We start from the raw sequence: 18,921 nt of genomic DNA, 5'->3' as shown, positions 1-18,921 counted from the left end.
AATACTTGGTTAAATAGAGGCAAATATTATAGAGCCTAGAAACCTTCAGATCAGATCAGTCGCTCAGTTGTGTCCGACTCTTTGCGACCCCATGAATTGCAGCACACCAGGCCTCCCTGTCCATCACCAACTCCGGGAGTCCACTCAGACTCACGTCCATCGAGTCAGTGATGCCAGCCAGCCATCTCATCATCTGTCGTCCCCTTCTCCTCCTGACCACAATCCCTCCCAACATCAGAGTCTTTTCCAATGAGTCAACTCTTCGCATGAGGTGGCCAAAGTACTGGAGTTTCAGCTTTAGCATCAGTCCTTCCAAAGAAATCCCAGGGCTGATCTCCTTCAGAATGGACTGGTTGGATCTCCTTGCAGTCCAAGGGACTCTCAAGAGTCTTCTCCAACACCACAGTTCAAAAGCATCAATTCTTCGGCACTCAGCCTTCTTCACAGTCCAACTCTCACATCCATACATGACCACAGGAAAAACCATAGCCTTGACTAGATGGACCTTTTTTGGCAAAGTAATGTCTCTGCTTTTCAATATGCTATCTAGGTTGGTCATAACTTTCCTTCCGAGGAGTAAGCATCTTTTAATTTCATGGCTGCAGTCACCATCTGCAGTGATTTTGGAGCCCAGAAAAACAAAGTCGGACACTGTTTCCACTGTTTCCCCATCTATTTCCCATGAAGTGATGGGACCGGATGCCATGATCTTCGTTTTCTGAATGTTGAGCTTGGAGCCAACTTTTTCACTCTCCACTTTCACCTTCATCAAGAGGCTTTTTAGTTCCTCTTCACTTTCTGCCATAAGGGTGGTGTCATCTGCATATCTGAGGTTATTGATATTTCTCCCGGCAATCTTGATTGCTCTCCAAATATATGCCACATGGCTACATTCCATGACTCTCTTACTACAAAAATGGATATATAAAGTATTCTTGAGAATAATAAGACTCTGCCAAAGACTGTCTCCAGTGACTCAACAGAGAAATTTGTACATATAGTCAAAATTGTGATTTCAAATAACTTATAATCAGATAAACTCATAATTAATATTTATAATTCTTTCATATATCTTATTAAAAACAGATAATTATGCTGAAATTTTCAAATGAAACAATTATGACAAATCTAATAATTTAAGAAAGCATTTAAGTACAATCACATCTCCAAAATTGAGTATACTATTAAAAATACTAACACTGTACATACTAATCACTTTTTGTATAGTATCAAAACATTTTCTAGTTAACTGAGGAAACTGATTTGGAGATCAAGGCAATAATAGGCATCAAACTGCAGAATTTTGCAAATGAAGTCAAAGCAAGGTCAAAGTCTGACGAGTTTTTACCAACCTTTTGTAGCCATAATGCAATGTGAATCCAAAACTAAAATCCTGCTAGGGTATGGGTATTATAACCCAAGGCATTTGCACTTCATAATCCACAAAACTTTAAGAGTTAGAAAGTATCTCTGAAACAATTCAAGGACACCTCCTACAGCGTCCTTCATTTCAACAATGTACTGGGAAATGAGATGCTCACTATACCATTAGATGCCAGTGATTACTTTTATAAAGTTCTTCCTCTTGTTGAGTTGAAATCTGACATTTTTTAACTTCTAACCCCTAGAGATAGGTTTATAAAGTGGGAAAGGTTCAGGTTTGGAAACAAGCAGACTAGACTAAACCCCAATTTTCAGAACTTAAGGGAGGAAAACAAATCTCTTGACAACAGTAATAGATGTCTCCAGGGGTAGTCTGTAAGGCAGAACAAAGTATCATGTGGATACTTCCTTTCTCCCAGGTTGCCTTTGTCCATATGCCTACATTTTCTTTACTCCACTTTATTCCTTGCTTTAAATTGAGCTTATAGCAATTTAAAACTCATTCAGTTTAACAAGTATTTCACTTTTAAGTGAAGTTAACTCTGAGAGGTCATGGGGGATACACATTCTATTAATGCTTCAGAAGAGTCCATGAGACCAAGGTGATGTGTCTTTCCAGAGCTCATATATACCCTTTCTGACACACTCAGTACCCCCAACTCTCTACTTAGTCCAAGTCCACTTCCAATGCCTATGCCAGCCTCTTTCTGCAACCCAAACTTCTAAGTGCAAATGACAACATGCCCATCCCCATACCTGAGAGGTAGCCAAGAGGCCGCTGTTTGCTGATGAGTATTTCGGAGCTCAGACATGCAAGTTGTCCATTTGCATGTACCCAAGGCCTCTCAAGTACAAGATAGAGCCAGAAGTGGAAAGGAAAGGAAGCTGACCATCAGGGGCAGCACCTCATTCTAACAGGAAACGTCAAGGAATACAAGAATTCTAAATCCAGATCTATATCTTTCAGGTCAATTTGGAGGTATAGTTCTCAAGGCAGAAAGATAAGAGGATAGAACCTATTTTAGCAACTTGTTAGCTTTATTTGTAGCTTTCACATATGTAAGTATGGTATGCAGGCCTCCATGTATATTTTCATTCTGCTGACTACAAATGTTAAGGACAGAACTACCCAAACTTTCTAGCACTCCATATCACCAAGTTCTGCCCTTTTAGTCAGATTTGCTCTTTCATTCTATCCTCAATCTTCTAAAACATGCAGTTAACACAGAGGTACAGTAAAAAGGCATCAGTTCTTCCACATTTAGGGAAAGACTTTCAAGCTTCTGCAACAAAATTACTTCTCTTTTCCTCTCTGTTTCCCCCTCATTCAAATACTCTCTGTTATTACTTTTCCTTAAGTTTACTTGTTTCCATGCAAGAGTTGTTATTCGCTGCATATATTTCTTTACTCCTTTTATTAAAATTATTTTTGTGAACATTCAGCATTACATTCATGAGAAAATAAACAATTTAAAAACTTAAAAATACAACAAAATTCATAATTTATTGATATCTATGAAGATTAAATTGTTTTTCCATGTACCTATGTTTTTTATTACTTATTTATTATTGACCCTTTCTCATGTGATTTTTCTCTAAGTAATCATTATACATCATCTCTATTAACATGGTTCTTTCTATGCCCTAATTATTGTCACAACATTAACACACACACACATGCATATGTGTATGAACACATTCACATGCCTTTGATGGCTTTATCTGAGAATAGATTTCTTTCCTTCAAGTTTAAAGTGCTTTGATGGTGTCAACAATTCTTCTATGAAAAGTATCTTTGGGCTTCATGAGATCCATTTGGGATCTCATATAGTGAAATAGAAAAGGGAAATACTTTTAGTAGGTCACAATCCCCACCATCTTCAGTAGTAAAGAATCTGCCTGTCAATGCAGGAGATGTGGATTCAATCCCTGGGTCAGGAAGATCCCCTGGAGAAGGAAATGACAACCCACTCCAGTATTCTTGCCTGGGAAATCCCATGGACAGAGGAGCTTGGCAGGCTACAGTGCATGGGGTCACAAAAGAATTGGACATGACTTAGTGACTAAACAACAAAAAAATCCCATGATCATTACAAATGTTAATATTAGCTGACACTGTACTTCTAAAATATCAGAAGAAAGGGTGAGCAACTAATTAAGGGTTTCCAAGTACTGAGATAGCTTCATGAAAGAGAACATTTATTTTAATTATCATTAAAAATTTCTATTGAGTACAAAACAAAAGTAGGCTTCACTCTCCCTCATCGGCATCCCGTAGAAGGTTTAGCTGAATGTGGTTAGGAGTAATGTGAAGGAGTGGAACCAAATGTTAATTGACCAAAAAATCATCTAAATTACAATAAACAGGTTTAAGTAAAGAAAAGGAAAACGGGGCATGGGGGATTTACTGCATAATTTAATCACAATTGATTTTGTAAAATTAAGTCTTAGCTAGAGTGAAACCAAATGGAAAGGGGACAACTATAATTTTAAAAATTTCCACTATAATGTCTACACATAGCTATTTTCCAAGTGTACCTCCATCCCCACCCCAAATCCCCATTTCCATGCTTCCAATGCAATCATCTACTGGATTGTTTGTCCTGTCAAGAAAGAAATACACACATCTTTTACTCATTTGGTGAAAAAAAGGAACTTAGGTTTGTCAGAGTCAATAAAATCAAGCAATTGTCTAATAATTGAATTTCTCTCTTTTCAGATGTTCTTCTTACATTTTACAATACTTTCCATGTATTTATTTAAGATCAATAATCAGTGTAAGCTCTTCTACCTTGCCTTTTGGTCAGTTATAAGACCTAAGTGATTTGAGATCAGAGGCACCCCTAGACTATAGGGCACCATTCATTTATTCACTAATTCAACTTATATTTATTGTTTCTACTTTGTGCTAGTCATGGGAAAGGAGAGAGCATAAACAGTAAACCTTATAACAGTAACATCATTTAGTGCCTTAGAAAAAGACATGCTAGCAAAAAAAGAAAAACAGAGTAAGTGATAAGAGAGTTGGGAGCAGACTGCAATATTAAATAAGATAAATATTAACCTCAATGAGAAGAGTACATTTGAGCAACGACTTCAGGAGGTTAGGAAATTAGCCAAGCAGAGGTCTGGGAGAAGAGCATTCTAGGCAGAGATAACAACTGGAGAAAAAACCTAATGACAGGAGAGTACTGTTTGCAGATGAGCAAGGAGGCCAGGGTAAGTGGCTTGGCGTGAACTAAAAAAGCATAGTAAAAGAGAAGGTCAGAATGGTAATGGAGTTAGTTAAGGGGGGTACAGGGGGGAAGCACAGATCATATCAAACCATGAGACATCATGCAGGGGTTTGAACACTGGAGAAACATAATCTGTTTTATATTTTGAAAGGATCACTCTGGTGAATAAAAGGAAGTATTGAAGGCAAGAGCAAAATTAGGGACACTATTGGGAAACTTCTGTAGTGACCCCGATGAGAGAAAATAATGGCCTAAACCTGACTGGTGGCAGCAGAAATGAACAGAAGTGGTCAGATTGTAGACAATTGTGAACCAATAGGAATTCTGGACCGATTTGAACATAGGATAAAAAGAATTCAAGATAGCTTTAAGTTTTTTATCTGAAGCAACTGGAAGGATGGTAGTGCCATTAACTGAGGTAGGGATGCTGCAGGAGGAACAGGAAGATGAAGAGCCCAGTTTGGGACATGAGTTGAGATACATACAAATATAGGATGTATAATAGACATCCAAGTAAAGATGTTATTAGTAAGTAGGCAGTTAGATATATGAAAGTAGAGTTTGGGAGAGAAGTCTGGGATCAAAATACAGATTTCAGAGTTGACAACATAAAGACAGATGAAATTTGACAACCAAGGAAGATGTGGACCAGAAAGAGACAGGTCGGAGTCAAAGGATTATTGTGAATGAATGGAAATATAGGCAGCAGTACTCAGAGGTTTAGAGAATTAAGATTTGCTTTGAGTGAACTAGTAAAATCTGAGTCTTTCAGGCAGACCAATTAGAAAAAACCCTGTAGGTGTTAGCAGGAAGGCCCGCAGTTTGTCCAGCAGAGGGAGGACTAGATTTCAGCTCCACTCAGCCCCTCAGCAGGGCAACAACGCAGCAGCCAGTGTGAGAACCACTGCAGCTTCTCCACTCCCACTGTCTACAAAAGGATTCTTAAATTCTACATTTCATCACCATTGGATCTCAGTAATTAAGAGGACTGGCTTTGAAGCTGGTCTGGGTGAGAATCTAGGCTCTGCTCACTGGTGACTTTAGGCAAGTTAGTGAACCTCTCTAAACATCAGCTTCCTCAGAAAAGGAGTATGTAAAGGCTGTATATTGTCACCCTGCTTATTTAACTTATATGCAGAGTACATCATGAGAAACGCTGGGCTGGAGGAAGCACAAGCTGGAATCAAGAAATACCAATAACCTCAGATACGCAAATACCACCACCCTTATGGCAGAAAGTGAAGAAGAACTAAAAAGCCTCTTGATGAAAGTGAAAGAGGAGAGTGAAAAAGTTGGCTTAAAACTCAACATTCAGAAAATGAAGATCATGGCATGCAGTCCCATCACTTCATGGCAAATAGATGGGGAAACAATGGAAACAGTGTCAGACTTTATTTTTGGGGGCTCCAAAATCGCTGCAGATGGTGATTGCAGCCATGAAATTAAAAGACGCTTACTCCTCAGAAGGAAAGTTATGAACAACATAGACAGTATATTAAAAAGCAGCCGTCTAGTCAAGGCTATGGTTTTTCCAGTAGTCATGTATGGATGTGAGAGTTGGACTATAAAGAAAGCTGAGCACCGAAGAATTGATGCTTTTGAACTGTGGTGTTGGAGAAGACTCTTGAGAGTCCCTTGGACTGCAAGGAGATCCAACCAGTCCATCCTAAAGGAGATCAGTCCTGGGTGTTCATTGGAAGGACTGATGTTGAAGCTGAAATCCAATACTTTGGCCACCTGATGTGAAGAGCTGACTCATTTGAAAAGACCCTGATGCTGGGAAAGATTGAGGGCAGGAGAAGAAGGGGACGACAGAGGATAAGATGGTTGGATGGCATCACAGACTCAATGGACATGGGTTTGGATGGACTCCAGGAGTTGGTGATGGACAGGGAGCCTGGCGTGCTGCCATTCATGGGGTCACAAAGAGTCGGACATGACTGAGCAACTGAACTGAACTGAACTGAACTGAAGTGTACCTTCTTCAAAATTATCTTGAAGATTAAAATTAAAAATCCATATATAAGTCGTAACTTAGCCCATGCCTCAGACACCTATTAAGAGCTCAATAAATATTAGTTGATATTATTATCCCCTTTTCAGTAGGAATGTAGCATCTACTTGTCTACATTTAGGTTAAAAATACCTCTTTCATCTATAGAGCCTGTAATTATTATTCAAGAATGTTTTTGCTCTTTGTTCCCATAATGAAAGGGCTTAACACAAAGCTTCCCTCTAGTGACTCATTTCATTGGATCTCTTGACTTCAAAATCTAAGGCATATTAATGCCTACATGTGCATTAATTAGAAATGCAGCATGCCTAAATACTCTAAAAAATTCCTAAGGCACAACAGCCTCATAAAGAGTCTTGAGCCCCTTGAAATCAATTCTAGAGTGAGACATAAGAGGTACGTTCCAGAGATAGGGCTACAATTGTTTTATTTTGTTCGGTTGGTTGGTTGACTTTTTTAGGATTTTTGTTTTCTTTTGTTTTAAGAATAAAACAGAGCAAAGGAAATACAATAGAATGTATATATTCCAACATTCCCAACTCTTTGCGACCCCATGGACTGAAGCCCACTAGGCTCCTCTGTCCGTGGGATTTTCCAGGCAAGAATGCTGGAGTGGGTTGACATTTCCTTCTCCAGGTGATCTTCCCGACCCAGGGATCGAACCCAGGTCTCCTGCACTGTAGGCAGATTCTTTACTGACTGAGCTACAAGGGAAGCCCCCCAACAATGCGGTAAGGCTACAACTATTAAAAGTACCATATGTCCAGATTCATGAGACTGAAATTTTTATTTCCTTAACTTTTAAGAATTCTGGATTTCAATATAGCAAAAAAAAAAAAAAAAAAACATTTTTATAATAAAATGTAAATATCTTTAGCAGGTTACAATTCAAACTTTCAAAGGCTTCTTGGAAGCATTTGAAGTTCTTTCTAACAACCTTTGGATAGTAATCTTGCTGGTGTTTTTTGAAAAATAATCAAACTGAGCTCCTCCCCCCAAAAAAATTGTTTTATGGATTCTTTATAAGAAAATACAAATTAAATTAAATTCAAACATTTGTTTCTTCTGTTCATGGTAACCAAAATAAAACTTGTTTCCCCACATACAACCTGAATGAGAGCTGCAAAAAAAGATTAAAAAAAAAAATCCAAATGAATGACTTAACTAATATGAAATAAAACAAAGGAAAACATCAGATTCTATTTATATTTAGGTCTTATGTCCTTCTTGTTGTGAATGGCTGGCTAGTCTAATGGCCCTCCAAAATAAAGAAAAAAGTTGTAATTCAATTTCTGATTTAACTGAAAAGTAAGACTATATATAAGAATTTTGTAAGATGACCTAATTACCCCTCTTCTGATACCACACATTTTAAGTTATTTTATAAAATGACAGTTCACACTAAAAGCTCATTCTGTTTTCACAATGGCACACATTTTCAAAATTGCAGGTAGGAAGAAAGGACAAAAATGCCCCATGGTTATTCTGTGTAGCAATGCCTTTCAACTTAAAGACATTTTGTATAAAATTATACCAGAAGTGAGATCCTATCTCATATAAGCCCAGCTTGAAGTTTACCTGCCTGTTATTTAAAAAGTCAAAGGTCTAAACTGGTCCAATTGAAATCTAAGAAGAAGATAATCTAGTATGTGAAATCTCAGAGAAGCTTTCACTGGTTCACCCAGGACAAGAATAACTTGCAGTATACGCATCGAGTTTAAACAACCAGGGCAGAAGTAACATGCCCTTCACATACACCTTGAAAGTGACAGTAGCTTTCGTTGCTGCAGGTCCAGTGGGCCTATGGGTCAATTCCACTCCATAATATTATAAGACAGCTCAAATGTATGTGAATTCTCCTAAGGTCTGGTATTTTTGAGAAGCAGAGAACAAAAAAGAGAATAGCAAAAAAAAGAAAAAAGCAGAATTCATATCAACCTCAATTTGAAGACAAAAAAAGTCCCATTTCTTCATTTTCTGATTACTCACAAATAAAACCCTGCTTATCAAAACAGATAAAACAATGCCATTCTCCCAGATCGTCCCACTCTCTCCCTCTCCCACAGAGTCTAAAAGACTGTTCTATACATCTGTGTCTCTTTTGCTGTCTTGCATACAGGGTTATCGTTACCATCTTTCTAAATTCCATATAAATGCATTAGTATTCTGTATTGGTGCTTTTCTTTCTGGCTTACTTCACTCTGTATAATAGGCAAAACCACAGTCTTTGAAAACACTACATTCATTTTTCCATAAATCTATTAATATATTTGCAAAAACCAGTGATTTGCAACTGTTTTGAGAATTCCAGATTTCTTCTCTACTTCCAGGATTTCCATTCTTCCATACTCTCTTAAAAGAAGTTTTAAAAGTCTGTGCCACTATTTGCAGTAGCCAGGACATGGAAGCAACCCAAATGTTCATCAACAGAGGAATGTATATGAAGATGTGGTACGTATACAATGGAATGTTACTGGGCCATAAAAAGTAACAAAATTGTGCAGTTTGCAGAGACTTGGATGGACCTAGAGACTGTCATACAGAGTGAAGTAAGTCAGAGAAAAACAAATATCATATAATATTGCTTATATGTAGAATCTAGAAAATGATATAGATGAACTTATTTGCAAAGCAGAAATACAGACACTGACATAGAGAATGGACACATGGAAACCAAGGTGGGAAGAGGGGTGGAATGAAGTGTGAGAATGGGATTGACGTATATATACTACTATGTATAAAATATTAGATAACTAATGATAGCCTACTGTATAGCACAGGGAACTCTGCTCTGTGGTGACCTAAATGGGAAAGAAATTTTTAAAGGTGGGGGCGGGGGGACATATGTATATGTATAGTTCATTCAGTTTGCTATATAGCAGAAACTAACACATGTATAGTGGTAAAGCAATTATACTCCAATAAAAATTAATTTTAAAAAAAGTCTGATCCAAGTTTATTCCCTCTTCGAAGGGGGCCACTAGTGCCCCTCTTTTGGAAAGTAGCAACTTGGAATAAAATCTGGCAAGCCTCTGGTTTCTGAGGGAAGGGGATGTTTATTTCCTTTTCCTTCCTTTGACCGTGTACATGTATGCTTAATTCTGGATAGACTTGTGCTTTCTCATTCACACACTGAAGCTCCTTTCTTTCTTGACATAGGCCAGAGGCATCGATGTACAGCAAGTTTCCTTACTCATCAACTATGACTTCCCCACCAACAGAGAAAACTATATCCACAGAATTGCTCATGGTGGATGTTTCGGCCAGAAGAGTATGGCTATTAATATGGTGAGAGAAGAAGACAAGAGGACTCTTTGAGACATCGAGACCTTCCACAACACTTCCACTGAGGAGATGCCCCTTAATGTTGCTGACCTCACATGAGGGGGGTTGTTGTGCTACCTAGCGCCAGCCAGGGATCAAACCTTGGAGGGGGCCAAGAAGCAGCAGAAGTGAGGAGGGAAGGGAACCAAGGGATGGACATCTTGCCATTTTTCTTTTTTTTTCTTTGACTCTTTGAACAAATGTCACTTTTTGAGGCAAAAAAAAAAAAAAGCCTCTGCCAGAATCATCCATCTAACCATCCAAGTCCACCATTTTACTACTACTTGTTAAAATTTTCTCCAAGAACTCTGACTATATACCTGTTAGCCATATTTAACTATTTCTAATCCCACATAGTATTTGTTTCTATAGTAAATAAAAGACTTTCTCCTCTGGGTTCCTTCTGACCATTCTTCCCCAGTGTCTTTTGCTAGCTCTTCCTTATCTACATGCATGTGTGTGCATTCTAAGTCGCTTCAGTCATGTCTGACTCTGTGTGACCCCATAGACCATAACCCGCCAGGTTCTTCTGTCCATGGGATTCTCCAGGCAAGAATACTGGAGTGCGTAGCCATGCCCTCCTCCAGGTAATCTTCCTGACCCAGGGATCAAACCTGTGCCTTACATCTCCTGCATTGGCAGGAGTGTCACCTGGGAAGCCCTCCTTATCTGCTAACTCCTGTTAACTACAGGTCTTACCCCAAGTTCCACCCCTTACATCCTATTCATTGCTCACATTACATTGTTCTTTCAGAACAATATCATCCTGGATTTTCGATTCAACTTAGAACCTCTGATTCAACTGTCCAGACCTCTCACCTAAGCTTTAGAGCTCCTAAATCCACTCCCCACTGAGCTGTCTCACAGGCACCTCAAAACTGAACTCCATGATCTTGTCCTCAAAACCTGTTACCACCATCTTCAGTTCTGATCTGGATTAATTACATCATCACATAATGGGAACTTGCATCCAACCCAGTAATTGGAAGGTCATCTCCAAATATTTTCTTTCACTTTGCCTCTCTCTTCACATCAGATTAGCAGGAAAATTACGTAACTTCTATTCCCTTAACTCTTCTTATATTGGCCATTTCCTCTCTATTAGCATTGGTACTTAGTTCAAACCATGGTTAGACTTACTTAGACTTTCCAATGATACCCTAACTGATCTCCCTTCTAGTTTTTCACAACCTCCAATTCACCCTCCAAACTATTCCCAAGGTGATCTCTTTAATATAAAATAAGATAATGTTACACTAATCCCCTGATTAAAACCGTCAACTGTCAAATATTCTTCTTCTGAACACAATAGAGTTTAGGCTCCACTGAATGACTCAAGGCAATTTGGCCTTCCTTATCTCTCCAGCTTTTTCTCTTTCTTTGACCCACTGCCTCCCTGTATTCCATCCATGCTAAAGAACTTGAAGTTCTCTAAATGGACCATACTCTTTCATGGCCCTAAATTTCTATTCATTCTGTCCCCTTTGTCTGGAATAATCCTAATATCCACTCAATAAATGCTTGCTCATCTTCCCAACTTCAGCTCAAACAATCTTCTTTACATCTTAATACACACACACACACACATAAGAGCATACACGCTCATAGAGGAGGTAAGCAATGCTTTACTCTGCACCCTATACAGATCTCTAAGAGAATCATCATCATCCTACCATCTCCTAGGATTTATTATAATATATAGTAGAATAAAGACATGTTTATGACACTTCCTCCCATCAAAACTGATGGAAGACAGAAAAACCCAAAATTAAACCTTTATCTTCAAGGAAACTTGTCATTATCCAAACTTACAAATAAATGAAAGAAAGAAAGAGAGAGAAACAAAAGAGGAGAGAACCCAAAAAATGCATATAAATACGGATTAATGAAGGAAACAGAGGAAGAACTCGGTGAAATAGTTATTTGTTGTTGTTTTGCAGTTGCTAAGTTATGTCCAACTCTTTGCAACCTCCTGGCCCACAGCACACCAGGCTCAATAACCCTCAGGAGACATACTGTCTCCTGGAGTCTGTGCAAATTCTTGTCTATTGATCCTATCTAATCATCTCATCCTCCATTGCCCCCTTCTCTGTTGCCTTCAATCTTTTCCAGCATTAGAGTCTTTTCCAGTGAGTTGGCTCTTCCTATCAGGTGGCCAAAGTATTGGAGCTTCGGTTCAGCAACAGATTTTCCAATGAATATTCAGGGTTGATTTCCTTTAGGATTGACTGATTTGATCTCCTTGCAGTCCAAGGGACTCTCAAGAGTCTTCTCCAGCATCACAATTAGAAAGCATCAATTCTTCAGCACTCAGCCTTCTTTATGGTCCAACTCTCACATCTGTACATGACTACCAGAAACACTATAGCTTTGACTATATGGACCTTTGTCAGCAAAGTGATGCCTCTGCTTTTTAGTATGCTGTCTAGGTTTGTCATAGCTTTCCTTCCAAGGAGCAAGCATGTTCTATTTTTATGGCTGTAGTCACTGTCCACAGTGGTTTTGGAGCCTAAGAAAATAAAATCTGTCATTTCTTCCACTTTTTCCCATTCTATTAGCTGTGAAGTGATGGGACCAAATGCCATGATCTTAGCTTTTTTAATATTGAATTTCAAACCAGTTTTATCACTCTCCTCTTTCACCCTCATCAAGAGGCTTTTTAGTTCTTCTGCACTATCTGCCATTGGAGTGGTATCATCTGCATATCTGAGATTATTGATATTTCTCATGGAAATCTTGATTTCAGCTTGTGATTTAACCAGTCCAGCATTTCACATAATGTACTCTGTATATTAGTTAAATAAGCAGGTGACAACATACAGCTTTGATGTATTCCTTTCCCAATTTGGAACCAGTCAGTTTTTCCATGTCCGGTTCTAACTGTTGTTTCTTGACCTACATACTGGTTTCTCAGGAGACAGGCAAGGTGGTCTGGTACTCCCTTCTCTTTAAGAACTTTCCACAGTTGTGAACCACACAGACTTCAGTACAGTCAATGAAGCAGAAGTAGATGTTTCTCTGGAATTCCCTTGCTTTTTCCATGATGCAACAAATGTTGGTATTTTGAGCTCTGGTTCCTCTGCCTCTTCGAAGCAGAGGAACTCAGCTTGTACACCTGTAAGTTCTCAGTTCAGGTACTGCCGAAACCTAGTTTGAAGGATTTTGAGCATAACCTTGCTCACATGTGAAATATGTGAACATATTTCACATGTGTTCATATGTGGACTCAAATACACACACACACACACACACACAGAGATACACAGGTGTTTACAAAATGTCCTCACTTTTAAAAAGAACTCAAAGAAGAGTTACAAAATTCAAAAAAGAGGCAAAAGATCATAGGGAATAAAAACTTGAAGAACTCAAAAAGCAAATAGAAGCAAAAAACAAAACACTACAGGGTCTTCCCTAGTAGTTCAGTGGTTAAGAATCCAGCTTGCAATGCAGGGGACATGGGTTCAGTCTCTGGTCAGGGAATGAAGATCCCACATGCCACAGGACAACTAAACTCAGGCACCACAACTACTGATTCCTCACACCACAATGTAAGAATCTATGCGGTACAACAAAGAACCCCAAATGGCACAACAAAGATCCCATATGCTGCAACTAAAATCCAATGTATCCAAATAGATAAATAAACATAAAAAATAAAACAAAAAGTGAAACACTACAAGGATAAAAGTAACATTTTCACTTTAGTTCAGTTGCTCAGTCATGTGCGACTCTTTACCACCCCATGGACCACAGCACACCAGGCTTCCCTATCCATAATCGACTCCCATGGATTGCTCAAAATCATATCCATCAAGCCGGTGATGCCATCCAACCGTCTCATCCTCTGTCGTCCCCTACTCCTCCTCCCTTCAATCTTTCCCAGTATCAGGGTCTTCTCCAAGGAGTCAGTTCTTCACATTAGGTGACCAGAGTATTGGAGCTTCAGCTTCAACATCAGTCTTTTCAACAAATATTCAGCACTGATTTCCTTTAGGATTGACTTGTTGGATCTCCTTACAGTCCAAGGGACTCTCAAGAGTCTTCTCCAACACCACAGTTCAAAAGCATCAGTTCTTCAGTGCTCAGCTTTCTTTATGGTCCAACTCTCACATCCATACATGACTACCGGAAAAACCACACCTTTGACTAGACAGACCTTTGTCAGCAAAGAAATGTCTCTGCTTTTTAATATGCTGTCTAGGTTGGTCATAGCTTTTCTTCCAAGGAGCAAGCATCTTTTAATTTCATGGCTGCAGGCATCATCTGCAGTGATTTTGGAGCCCAAGAAAATAAAGTCTCTCACTGTTTCCATCGTTCCCCATCTATTTGCCATGAAGTAATGGGACCAGATGCCATGATCTTAGTTTTCTGAATGTTGAGTTTTAAGCCAGCGTTTTCTCTCTCCTCTTTCATTTCATCAGGAATCTCACTTCCTCTTTGCTTTCTGCTATAAGGATGGTGTCATCTGCATATCTGAGGTTATTGATATTTCTCCCAGCAATGTTGATTCCAGCTTGTGCTTCATCCAGCCCAGCATTTCACATGATGTACTCTGCATATAAGTTAAATAAGTAGGGTGACAATATACAACCTTGACCTACTTCTTTCCCAATTTGGAACCAGTCCATTGTTCCATGTCCTGTACTAACTTTTGCTTCTTGACCTGCATTTAGGTTTCTCAGGAGGCAGGTAAGGTGGTCGGATATTCCCATCTCTTGAAGAATTTTATGCAGTTTGTTGTGATCCACACAAAGGCTTTGGCATAGTCAATAAAGCAAAAGTAGATGTTTTTCTGGAACTCTCTTCCTTTTCTATGATCCAACAGAAGCTTGCAATTCAGTCTCTTGTTCCTCTGCCTTTTCTAAATCCAGCTTGAACATCTGGAAGTTCACAGTTCAGGTACTATTGAAGCCTGGCTTGGAGAATTTTGAGCATTACTTTGCCAGCATGTGAGATGAGTGCAATTGTGTGGTAGTTTGAACATTGTTTGGCATTGCCTTTCTTTGGGATTGGAATGAAAATGAAAAGTCAAAGAGTAACATTAGAAGCATCCAATATACATGGACAGAGAGTGCATTAGGAAAGATACAGGACAGACCAGTAAAATCACTTATCAAAATAGATGGAAAAACTCAAATACTCATCTTTCCTCATCTTTCATAGCAAGGAATCAATAGATATTGTTTAAAGTTGACTGTAATTTAAAACAATTTCTCACTCACTACAGTCCTCCGCAAGGAATCAATAAATATTGTTTAAACAGCAGGATCCTCTATGACCCACCTCTGTAATTTAAAACAATTTCAAAGGAAACTATTAGCAAGGAAAAAATAGGCAAATAACTAATCTCAAAAATATACAAGCAACTCCTGCTACAGCTCAACTCCAGAAAAATAAACAAACGATCAAAAAATAGGCCAATCAAAAATAAAGAACTAAATAGACATTTCTCAAAAAAATATTATCAAAGAGAAATGCAAATCAAAACCACTATGAGGTACCATTTCACACCAGTCAGAATGGCTGCGATCCAAAAGTCTACAAATAATAAATGCTGAGAGGGTGTGGAGAAAAGGGAACCCTCTTACACTGTTGGTGGGAATGCAAACTAGTACAGCCACTTGTTCATTAAAAACTGGGAAAGAACTGCCTTATGATCCAAATCCCACTGCTATACACACTGAGGAAACCAGAAGGGAAAGAGACACGTGTACCCCAAATGTTCATCGTGAGCACTGTTTAAATCCATACTGGATAAGAAAGCTGAGATACAATTTCTCACCTGAAACTGGAGCCTATTATACAGAGTGAAGTAAGCCAGAAGGAAAAACATAAATACAGTATATTGGCAAATATCCAAAATTTAGATAACAACCTCTGTTAGTAAGGAGGGTTCGGGATGGGGAACACTGTAGTGTATCAGAAAAACCCAATTTCTCATTCAAGGATAAACTGTTCATTATCAAAGTGGTTATGCAAAATGTTGTTCCTACAGAGGGTGAATTTGCAATATATATATATAGGCTTTGACCCAGTGATGTCACTTCTGGAAATCTATCCCCAAAATGAAAACTATAATATAACATTTGTAAATCAACTATACTTCAATTTTTAAAAATATATATTATCTCTTTCAGAAAATCTGTGAGAGTAACTATTAAAATTTTTTAAATCTAACATATGCCCAAGGCAATTCTTTGCAGCAATATTTTTAAAAGGAGAGGAAACAAAGGAAGGAAGGAAGAGGACACTATGTATGGTATATCCACACAAACAAATACAACCTAGCTGTATGAGGAAGTTCTCTCCATATGCTAATATGGAGTAACTTTTCATAGTGAAAAAAGAAAGCAAGGTTCAAAACAGTGTTTATAGCACGGTACCTTTACATAAGAAAATTGTAAAAAAATTAGACAGACCTTTGTTGGCAAAGTAATGTCTCTGCTTTTTATAGTAGAGCCTGAAGTCAGGTAGGTTGATTCCTCCAGTTCCATTCTTCTTTCTCAAGATCGCTTTGGCTATTCGAGGTTTTTTGTATTTCCATACAAATTGTGAAATTATTTGTTCTAGCTCTGTGAAGAATACTGTTGGTAGCTTGATAGGGATTGCATTGAATCTATAAATTGCTTTGGGTAGTATACTCACTTCACTATATTGATTCTTCCAATCCATGAACATGGTATATTTCTCCATCTATTAGTGTCCTCTTTGATTTCTTTCACCAGTGTTTTATAGTTTTCTATATATAGGTCTTTAGTTTCTTTAGGTAGATATATTCCTAAGTATTTTATTCTTTCCGTTGCAATGGTGAATGGAATTGTTTCCTTAATTTCTCTTTCTGTTTTCTCATTATTAGTGTATAGGAATGCAAGGGATTTCTGTGTGTTGATTTTATATCCTGCAACTTTACTATAGTCATTGATTATTTCTAGTAATTTTCTGGTGGAGTCTTTAGGGTTTTCTATGTAGAGGATCATGTCATCTGCAAATAGTGAGAGTTTTACTTCTTCTTTTCCAATTTGGGTTCCTTTTATTTCTTTTTCTGCTCTGATTGCTGTGGCCAAAACTTCCAAAACTATGTTGAATAGTAATGGTGAAAGTGGGCACCCCTTGTCTTGTTCCTGACCTTAGAGGAAATGCTTTCAATTTTTCACCATTGAGGATAATGTTTGCTGTGGGTTTGTCATATATAGCTTTTATTATGTTGAGGTATGTTCCTTCTATTCCTGCTTTCTGGAGAGTTTTTATCATAAATGGGTATTGAATTTTGTCAAAGGCTTTCTCTGCATCTATTGAGATAATCATATGGTTTTTATTTTTCAATTTGTTAATGTGGTGTATTACATTGATTGATTTGCAGATATTGAAGAATCCTTGCATCTCTGGGATAAAGCCCACTTGGTCATGGTGTATGATCTTTTAATGTGTTGTTGGATTCTGATTGCTAGAATTTTGTTAAGGATTTTTGCATCTATGTTCATCAGTGATATTGGCCTGTAGTTTTCTTTTTTTGTGGGATCTTTGTCAGGTTTTGGTATTAGGGTGATGGTGGCCTCATAGAATGAGTTTGGAAGTTTACCTTCCTCTGCAATTTTTTGGAAGAGTTTGAGCAGGATAGGTGTTAGCTCTTCTCTAAATTTTTGGTAGAATTCAGCTGTGAAGCCGTCTGGACCTGGGCTTTTGTTTGCTGGAAGATTTTTGCTCTTTAGTTCTCTTCATTTTCTGCCATACGGGTGGTATCAACAGCATATCTGAGGTTACTGATATTTCTCCCAGCAATCTTGATTCCAGCTTGTGCTTCATCCAGCCCATTTCACATGATGAACTCTGCAAATAAGGGTGACAATATTCAGCTTTGCCATTCCCAGTCTGAAAACAGTCCACTGTTCCATGTCCAGCTGTACCCGTTGCTTCTTGACCTGCATACAGATTTCTCAGGAGGCAGGTAAGGTGGTCTGATATTCCCATCTCTTGAAGAATTTTATGCAGTTTGTTTTGATCCACACAGTCAAAGGCTTTGGCATAGTCAATAAAACAGAAGTAGATGTTTTTCTGGAACTCTCTTGCTTTTTCTAGGATCCAACAGATTCTGGCAATTTGATCTCTGGCTCCTCTGCCTTTTCTAAATCCAGCTTGAACATCTGGAAGTTCTTATACTGTTCACATACTGTGAAGTTCACATACTGTTGAATCTCCTAGCTTGGAAAAACTTGAGCATTACTTTATTAGCGTGTGAGATGAGTGCAGTTGTGTGGTAGTTTGAACATTCTTTGGCATTGCCTTTCTTTGGGATGGAATAAAAACTGACCTTTTCCAGTCCTGTGTCCACTGCTGAATTTTCCAAATTTGCTGGCATATTGATTGTAGACTTTGACAGCATCATCTTTTAGGATTTGAAATAGCTCAGCTGGGATTCCATCACATCCATTAGCTTTGTTCATAGTGATGCTTCCTAAGGCCCACTTGACTTTGCATTCCAGGATGTCTGGCTCTAGGTGAGTGATAACACCATCGTGGTTATCTGGGTCATTAAGATCTCTTTTGTATCATTCTTTTGTGTATACTTACCACCTCTTCTTAATATATTGTTTCTGTCCTTTATTGTGCCTATCTTGGCATGAAGTGTTCCCTTGGTATCTCTAATTTTCTTGAAGAGATCTCTAGTCTTTTCCATTCTACTGTTTTCCTCTATTTCTTTACACTGATCACTTAGGAAGGCTTTCCTATCTCTCCTTGCTATTCCTTGAAACTCTCCATTCAAATGGGTATATCTTTCCTTTTCTCCTTGTCTTTCACTTCTCTTCTTTTCTCAGCTATTTGTAAGGCCTCCTCAGACAACCATTTTGTCCTTTTGCATTTCTTTTTCTTGGGGATGGTTTTGATCACCACCTCCTGTACAATGTCACGAACCTCTATCCATAGTTCTTCAGGCACTCTATCTATCAGATCTAATCCCTTGAATCC

The 18,921-nt window shown here is 38.3% G+C and overlaps 1 protein-coding gene and 1 non-coding gene across 5 annotated transcripts in view; one reads left to right on the top strand and one right to left on the bottom strand.

The window, feature by feature from the left end:
- CTNNA3 (catenin alpha 3) overlaps nt 1-18,921 on the bottom strand; it is a 1,958,943-nt gene that overhangs the window by 1,871,321 nt on the left and 68,701 nt on the right. The gene's annotated exons all lie outside the window — the stretch shown is intronic.
- Nucleotides 9,582-9,724, top strand: LOC138986154 (small nucleolar RNA SNORA67). Its single transcript, XR_011463054.1, has one exon. It is a non-coding gene; the product is annotated as a small nucleolar RNA SNORA67 (small nucleolar RNA).

This window comes from Bos mutus, chromosome 28, assembly GCF_027580195.1.
Source record: "Bos mutus isolate GX-2022 chromosome 28, NWIPB_WYAK_1.1, whole genome shotgun sequence".
NCBI lineage: Eukaryota > Metazoa > Chordata > Mammalia > Artiodactyla > Bovidae > Bos > Bos mutus.
The sequence above is the reverse complement of the archived record's forward strand: the minus strand, read 5'-3'. Positions and strand labels throughout refer to the sequence as shown.